The sequence below is a fragment of the Piliocolobus tephrosceles genome, chromosome 1 (assembly GCF_002776525.5).
Source record: "Piliocolobus tephrosceles isolate RC106 chromosome 1, ASM277652v3, whole genome shotgun sequence".
NCBI lineage: Eukaryota > Metazoa > Chordata > Mammalia > Primates > Cercopithecidae > Piliocolobus > Piliocolobus tephrosceles.
This window is the reverse complement of record NC_045434.1, coordinates 108,706,569-108,714,976: the sequence shown is the minus strand read 5'-3', so window position 1 is coordinate 108,714,976 and position 8,408 is coordinate 108,706,569. Positions and strand designations below refer to the sequence as shown.

Below are 8,408 nucleotides of genomic sequence, written 5' to 3'. Positions count from 1 at the left end.
CGCCCCCCTCGCCCCACCGTGGGAGCACAGAGGGAACACCCAAAAAAAAAAAAAAAAAAAAAAAAAAAAAAAGTATTCCCTTCCTGCCTGAAAACTATATTTTTTTTTTTTTTTTTTTTTTTTCCAGAGTCTATTCAAACTATGGGAAGGAAAATATCCGATTTCAGCCCCCTGTAGCCTTTACATTGGGGAAGGGAATACTAAATTCCAGCCCACTGTAACCATCCTATCCTACCTAAAGGGTAGAAAGATTGAGAAGCTTTTGTAAGGTGCACAGTCCAGGGGCTCATGTACATGACTAGGTCATGTACATAGACTAGGTCTAGGTCTCAGTACATGACAGAGACCTAGCATAGAACTACAGAATGCTTCCTCACATCTTAACACCTTAACATACTACTAAATGCCCATTTACAGCATTTCTTTTTGTCCAATACATTGTGCCTGGTGATCAAAAAAAAACTACAAGGCACACCAGAATGCAAAGAAGACAGTTTGAAAAGCCAAAACAGGCACCAGGACCAGATTCAGATATGGCAGGGATATTGAAATTATCAGATTGGGAATTTTTAAAAGCTATGATTAATATGTTAAGCTCTCTCTAATAGGTAGATAGCATGCAAAACCAAACTGGCAATGTTAACAAAGAGATGGAAATTCAAAGAAAGGAGAAACAAGAAATGCTAGAGATCCTGCTCCATCAATAGCACTGTGACAAAAGGAAGAATGCCTTTGATGGGTCCGTTAGTGGACTGGGTCCAGCTGAGGAAAGAGGCTCTGCGCATAAGGCTACCTCAATAGAAACTTCCAAAACTGAAAAGCAGCCAGACATGATGGCTCACACCTGTAATCCCAGCACTTTGGGAGGCTGGGAGGATTGCTTGAGCCCAGGAGTTCAAGACCAGCCTGGGCAACATAGTGAGACCTTGCCTTTACAAAAAAAAATGCATTTTAAATCAGCCAGGCATGGTGGCACATGTTTGTGGTCCCAGCTACTCAAGAGGCTGAGATTGGAGGTTCACTTGAGCCTAGGAGACTGAGGCTGCAAAAAGCTGTGATCACACCCCTACACTCCAGTCTGGGCAATGGAGCAAGACCCTATCTCAAAAATAAAATGAAACCAAAACTGAAAAGCAAAGAGAAAAAAGACTAGAAAGAAGAAAAAGAATAACCAAGAATGGCGGGACAACGATAAAAGGTATAACATGTGTAATGAGAATACCATAAAGAGAAAAAATAGAAAAAGGAACAAATATTTGAAGCAATGACTGTGAATTTCCCCCAAATTAATGTTGGCCACCAAACCACAGGTCCAAGAAGTTCAATGAACACCAAGCAGGATAAACAACAAAAATGAAACCAACAACAACAAAAACACTACACCTAGGCATATCATATTTAAAACTGCAAAAAATCTAAGACAAAAAAAAAAAAAAAAGATATTGAAAGAAGCCAGAGATGAGAAAAAAAAACACTTACTTATAGAGAAGCAAAGATAAAAATTATATCTACCAGCTGGGCGTGATGGCTTATGCCTGTAATCCCAGCACTTTGGGAGGCTGAAGCAGGTGGATTGCTTGAGGTCAGGAGTTCTAGACCAGCCTGTCCAATATGGTGAAACCCTGTCTCTACTAAAAATACAAAAATTAGCCAGGCATGGTGGCATGCACCTGTAGTCCCAGCTACTTGGGAGGCTGAGGCAGTAGAATTGTTTGAACCCAAGAAGCAGAGGTTGTAGTGAACAGAGATCATGCCACTGCACTCTAGCCTGGGCGACAGAGAGACACTCCGTCTCAAAAAATATATATATATATATCTACCTTCTCCTCAGGAGCCATGCAAGCAAGAAGAGAGTGGAGTAAAATATATATATTTTAAGACAGGGTATTGCTCTATTGCCCAGGCTAGAGTACATTGGCACAATCATGGCTCACTGCAACCATGACCTCCCGGGCTCCAGCAATCATCCTGTCTGAGCCTTCTGAGTAGCTAGAACCACAGGCACACACCACCACACCTGGCTAATTATTTTATCTTATTTTTGTAGAGACAAAGTCTTTCTTTTGTAGAGAAGGGCCCAGGCTGGAGTAAAATATTTAAAGTGTTGAGAGATAAAAACCACTACCTTAGAAATCTGTACCATGTGAAATTATCCTTTAAAAATGAAGGTGAAGTAAAGACTGTCTCAGACAAACAAAAAATAAGAGAATTTGTTACCATTGGACTGGCCTTGTCAGAAATGTTAAAACAAATTCTTTAGAGAGAAGCAAAATAATAGGTCAGAAACTTGGATCTACTTAAAAGAAGAAAGAATATCAGAGAAGGAACAAGTAAAGGTGAAACAAAAACTTTTCATACTCTTAATTGTTCTAACAGATAACAGTTTGTTCAAAATGAAAATAGCAACAGTATATTCAATTATGTATACTTATATATATTCATATGCTTATATACAAGTGAAATAAATGACAGAAATAATACAAGGGGTTAGAGGGAGGAACTGGTATTATTTTGTTATTACAGGTACTCACCCTACTGATGACGCAGTATAGTATTATTTGAAAGTGGATTTGGGTTAGTTATAAATGTTTATTCTGACCACTAAGCAATGTAAAAAAATAAGTATAACTAATATGCTAAGAAAGGAGGGAAAATTGAATCATATGAAATGTTTATTTAAAACCACAAAAGGCAGATAAAAGAGCAGAAGACAAAAATAGGTACAAAGAACAAAAACAACAACAGAAAACAGTAACAAATATGTTAGATATAAATCCAGCTATTCAATAATCACTTTCAACCACAATGGTCTGAATACACCAGTTTGATGACAGAGATTGTCAGAGTGATCAAATAACAAGACCCAACAATACTTGTTGTCTATAAGAAATCAAATATAAACAAAAACACTATCTTCATCTGTTTTGCTGCCGTAATAAAATAGCACAGATTGGGCAGTTTATAAAGAACAGAAATTTATGTCTCACAGTTCTGCAGGTTGGGAAGTCCAAGATCAAGGTGCTGGCAGGTTCCCTGTCTGGTGAGGGCCGGGTGCCTTGAACGCCGAATCCTCCAGAGCGGAGGGCTGCTGGGTCTTCACATGGCAGAAGGGCAAAAAGGATAAACTCCCTCTGTCAAGCCTTATATAAGGGCATCTAATCCCTTTCATGAGGACTCCACCTTCATAACTTAATTACTTCCCGAAGGCCCCACCTTTCATAGTGTCATACTAATAGTGCCATTAAGTTTCAACATGAATTCCATGGAGGATGGGGGGTGTTTGTTTTTGTTTTTTAGAGACAGGGTCCCCCTCTGTCGTCCAGGCTAGAGTACGGGGGTGTAATCATAGCTCACTGCAAGCCTTGTCCTCCTGGGCTCGAGGAATCATCCTGCTTTAGCCTCCCGAGTAGCTAGGACTATAGGCATTTGCCAGCACTCCTGGCTAAGTTTCAACACCACTTTTAGAAAGTACACATTCAAATTTTAGAAGGGACGCATTCTGCCTCTGGCTCCCACAAAGTCATGTCCTTCCCATGTGCAAAACATTCATTCCATTCCAACAGCCCCCAAAGTCTCATTCCAGCATCAACTCAAAAGTCTAAGGTCCACAGTCTCATCTAAATCACACATGAGTGAGACTCAATGCATGATTCATCCTGAGGCAAATTTCCCTCCAGTTGTGACCCTACGAAACCAAACAACTTACGTGTTTCCAAAATACAATAGTGGGACAGATGTAGGACAGACATTTCTTTTTTTCTTTCGTTTTTGTTTCTTTTTTTGAGATGGAGTTTCATTCTTGTTGCCCAGGCTGGAGTGCAATGGTGCGATCTCGGCTCACCGCAAACTCCTCCTCCTGGGTTCAAGCGATTGTCCTGCCTCAGCCTCCTGAGTAACTGGGATTACAGGCATGTACCACTACGCCCAGCTACTTCTGTAAGTTTAGTAGAGACAGGGCTTCTCCATGTTGGTCAGGCTGGTCTCCAACTCCTGATCTCAGGTGATCTGCCTGCCTCGGCCTCCCAAAGTGCTGGATTATAGGCGTAAGACACTGTGCCCAACCCAGGACTGACATTTCTAGTCCAAACTGAAGCAATAAGAAAGAAGGAGTAACAGGTCCCAAGTAAGTCTAAAACCCAAGGCAAACAACATTAAATCCTAAGACTGGAGAATAATCTTTGACTCCATGTCCTCCCTTCCAGACACACTTCCCACAGGAGTTGGGCTCCCAAGCCCCTGAGCAGCCCCACTCCCACAGTTTTGCTGGGCCCAGCCTACACAGCAGCTCCTATGGGTTGGAATAGGGTACCTGTGGCTTTACCAAGGCTGGCATCGCAAGTCCATGACTCAATGGGTCGAGGTCTCGGGGTGGTCCTGCCCCCACAGCTCCACTAGGTATTGCCTTCGTGCGGGATCTCTGTGGCAGCCCTGTTCCTGCAGCAAGTCTTTGCCTGGGCCCTGGGTTGTCTGAGGCATCCTTTCAAATCTAGATGGAGATAGCCATTCCTCCACTGCTCTTGCACTGTGCACCCTGCAGAATTAGCACTACGCGGACGCTGCCAAGGTTTATGGCTTGTGTCTTCCAGCTGCACCTAGGCCCACATAGCAAAGATTTTAAATGGCCCTGGGCAGGAAATCCTGAGGTCCCACAGGTGCCCTAGGCACTCCCCCAATACCATTCTGCTTCTAAGGCCCTACCACTCAAAGCCTGTGATGGGCACAGCAGCCACAAAGACCTCCAAAATGCCTTTGGGTCATTCTCCCATTGTCTTGATGAATACCACCTGACTTCCTTCTATCCTTATTAATCTCCTTATCAAACAGTCACTTGGCCACACCTTTGGTTTTCTCTCTAAACATGCTTTTTTATTCTTTACATGGCGAGGCTGAGAATTTTCCAAATCTCTACATTTTGCTTCTCTTTTTTATTAAGAAATTCCATCTTAAAATCGTTTCTTGGTTTGCATTTTACTATAAGCAGGTAAGAGAAGCCATGTAGCACCCTGAGCACTTTGCTGCTTAGAGATTCCTTCCACCAAATATCCTAGCTCACCACTCCTTTTTTTTTTTTTTTTTTTTTTTTAAGTTCCGGGATACATGTGCAGAATGTGCAGGTTTGTTATATAGGTATACATGTGCCATTGTGGTTTGCTGCACCTGTCAACCCATCATCTAGATTTTAAGCCCCTCATGCATTAGATATTTGTCCTAACGCTCTCCCTCTCCTTTCCCTCCCAGCCCCCAATAGGCCCCGGTGTATGTTGTTCCCCAGCTTGTGTCCAACTCCCACTTACAAGTGAGAACACACAGTGTTTATTTTTCTGTGCCTGTGTTAGTTTGCAGAGAATGGTGGCTTCTAGCTCCATCCATGTCCCTGTAAAGGACATGATCTCATTCCTTTTTTTTGTTTTTGTTTTTGTTTTTGTTTTTTTGAGGCAGAGTCTCACTCTGTCACCCAGGCTGGAGTGCAGTGGTGCCATCTCGGCTCACTGCAACCTCCACCTCCTGGGCTCAAGTGATTCTCCTGCCTCAGCCTCCTGAGTAGCTGGGATTACAGGCTAATTTTTGTATTTTTAGTAGAGACAGGGGTTTCACCATGTTGGCCAGGCTGGTCTCAAACTCCTGACCTCAGGTGATCCACCCACCTCTGCCTCCCACAGTGCTGGGATTACAGACCTGAGCCACCACACTCATTTTTTTTAATAGCTGCACTAGTTCACCACTCTTAAGTTTTGCCTTCCACTGAGTTCTAGGACACTGACATAAGACGGCCAAGTTCTTTGCCACTTTGTAACAAAAATGGCCTTTCCTCCAGTTTCCAATTGGAAATTGGCAAATGTTTCTCATTTCCATCCGAGGCCTCATCAGAATAGTCTTCACTGTCCATATTTGTACCAGCATTCTGATCATGATCGCTTAGGTAATCATTAAGAGAGAAGCTTTCCCTATATAGCTCTTCTTTTCTGAGCCTTTAGTGTAATAGAATCACCCTTAATATTCCATTCACACCAATGTAAGTTTTTCCATCATTCACGTCAAAACCATTCCAGCCTCTATCCATTACCCAGTTTCAAAGCCACTTCCAGCTGGGCGCAGTGGCTCACGCTTGTAATCCCAGCACTTTGGGAGGCCGAGGCAGGTGGATCACGAGGTCAGGAGTTCGAGACCAGCCTGAACAACATGGTGAAATCCTGTCTTTACTAAAAATACAAAAATTAGCCAGGCGTGGTGGCATGCGCCTGTAATCCCAGTTACTAAGGAGGCTGAGGCAGGAGAATGGCTTGAACTGGGGAGGTGGAGGTTGCAGTGAGCCGAGATTGCGCTACTGCACTCCAGCCTGGGCGACAGAGCAAGACTCTGTCTCAAAAAAAAAAAAAAAAAAAAAAAGCCACTTCCACTAAGACCAAGACAATGCACCTCTCCACAATCTCTTCCAGAAGACCGAAGCAGAGGAAATACTTCCTAACTTATTCTATAAGTCCAGCATTACTGTAATACCAAAACCAGACAATGACATTATAAGAAAACTACAGACTAACATCTCTCATGAACACAGATGCAAAAATCCACAAAATATAAGCAAATCAAGTCCAATAATGTATGAAAAGAATTCACCAACTGGGATTTATCCCAGATATGCAAGGCTGATTCAACATTTGAAAATCAATTAATATACCCTATCACATTAACAATCTAAAAAGGAAAAATCACATGATCATATCAATAAACACAAATAAAAAAATTCAGCAAAACCCAACACCCATTCATGATACTCTCATCAACTAGCAATAGAGGTGAACTTCCTCCACTTGATAAAAAACATGTACAAAAACCCTATAGCTAACATATTTAATGTCAAACGTACTTACTAAATCAGAGTGTTATCATTGCATAGTGGAAACTCAGGTTGCTATGCAGGGGTGAAGATATTTCATCAGAAGGAAAAATAACGCAGACTCCAGAATCGTTTCTAGTCATCCAACAATTATTTATTGTTCACTATTCTAGGAGTTGTAACACTTCTCAATATGTTCAGGAGAAATGAGGGGTGTAACTGTCTCATTACTAAATAATTGTGCACAGTGGGAGTAGAATGTCTTGACCATTAACTCCACAAAGCTGCTATGAGCAGAGGCACGATGGTCATTTTGACATGAACCAGGAAGTCTTAAATGGGTAGATTGTTGGGGAAAAAGTGAATGTATGACGATAGGCATAATCAGAGAACTCACAAGAGATGTCAAATTTAGGAACTTTGAATTGAGGATCTCAAATCACAGTAATGGATAAGATTGCTAAGGTAGTGGCTCTCAAAGAGGTTCACAGTAATATTAAACTGTTATTTGTTCTTGCTTCCCTCATTCTCTCATGGGTGTACAGTGGAGTTTTCCAGAGGGTACATTATCACACCAGACTGAATGTAGAAGCACATAAGAGAATTCTGCTATTAAGCCAGACATTAAAAATAGAGTATTTGCAAAAATGTTAAATAATGCCACTCTTTTCACTCTTTTTGTTTTGGAAATTATAGGTATTTCCCCATAAAAATATGGTATTAATATTAACAAGTATTGGGGTTATTATTGCTAATAATAAAACAAATTAAAATTAAAATTAATATTTTTAAATGTTTCCATTTTGATCTTATAAAATACATTTTAGGCCAGGTGCAGTGGCTCATGCCTATAATCCCAGAACGTTGGGAGGTTGAAACAGGAGGATTGCTTTAGCCCAGGAGTTCAAGACCAGCCTGGGCAACATAGTAAGACCTCGTCTCTAAAAAAAAAAAAAAATGTTTTTTAATTAGTTAGGCATGGTGGTGCATACCTGTAGTCCCAGCTAATCTGGAGACTAAGGAGGGAGGGTGGCTCGAGCCCAGGAGTTCAGGGCAAGCCATGATCGTGCCACTACACTCCAGCTTGGGCGAGAGAGCAAGGCCCTGTCTCAAAAAATAAAAATAAAATAAAATTTTATATTTTAGTCTTTAGATTTACAGAAAAATTGCAAGGACAGTACAAAGTGCCCTTATATCCCAGTTTTCCTGATTATAAACATCTTCCTTACACTACAAATGTATGGCACAGTTGTCGCAATCTTGGACCAATACTAATACATTATTATTAACTCAAGTCCATACTTTGTTCAGAACTCCTCAGTTTTTCCCCAATGTCCTTTTCCTTTTGCAGGATCCTATCCAAGATATAATATTACATCTACTTGTCATGTCTCCTTAGGCGCCTCTTGGCTGTGACAGTTTCTCAGACTTTCCTTGTTTTTGATGACCTTGGCAATTTTGAGAAGTGCTAGTCAGGTATTTTGTAGAATGCTCTCCTGGTGGAATTTACCAGGTGTTTTTCTCATGATTAGACCGGGGTTATGGGGAGGAGGACCACAGAGGGAAAGTGTTG

The 8,408-nt window shown here is 41.4% G+C and overlaps 1 protein-coding gene across 2 annotated transcripts in view; it reads left to right on the top strand.

The window, feature by feature from the left end:
* WNT2B (Wnt family member 2B) overlaps window positions 1–8,408 on the top strand; it is a 67,576-nt gene that overhangs the window by 38,702 nt on the left and 20,466 nt on the right. The window lies entirely within an intron of this gene.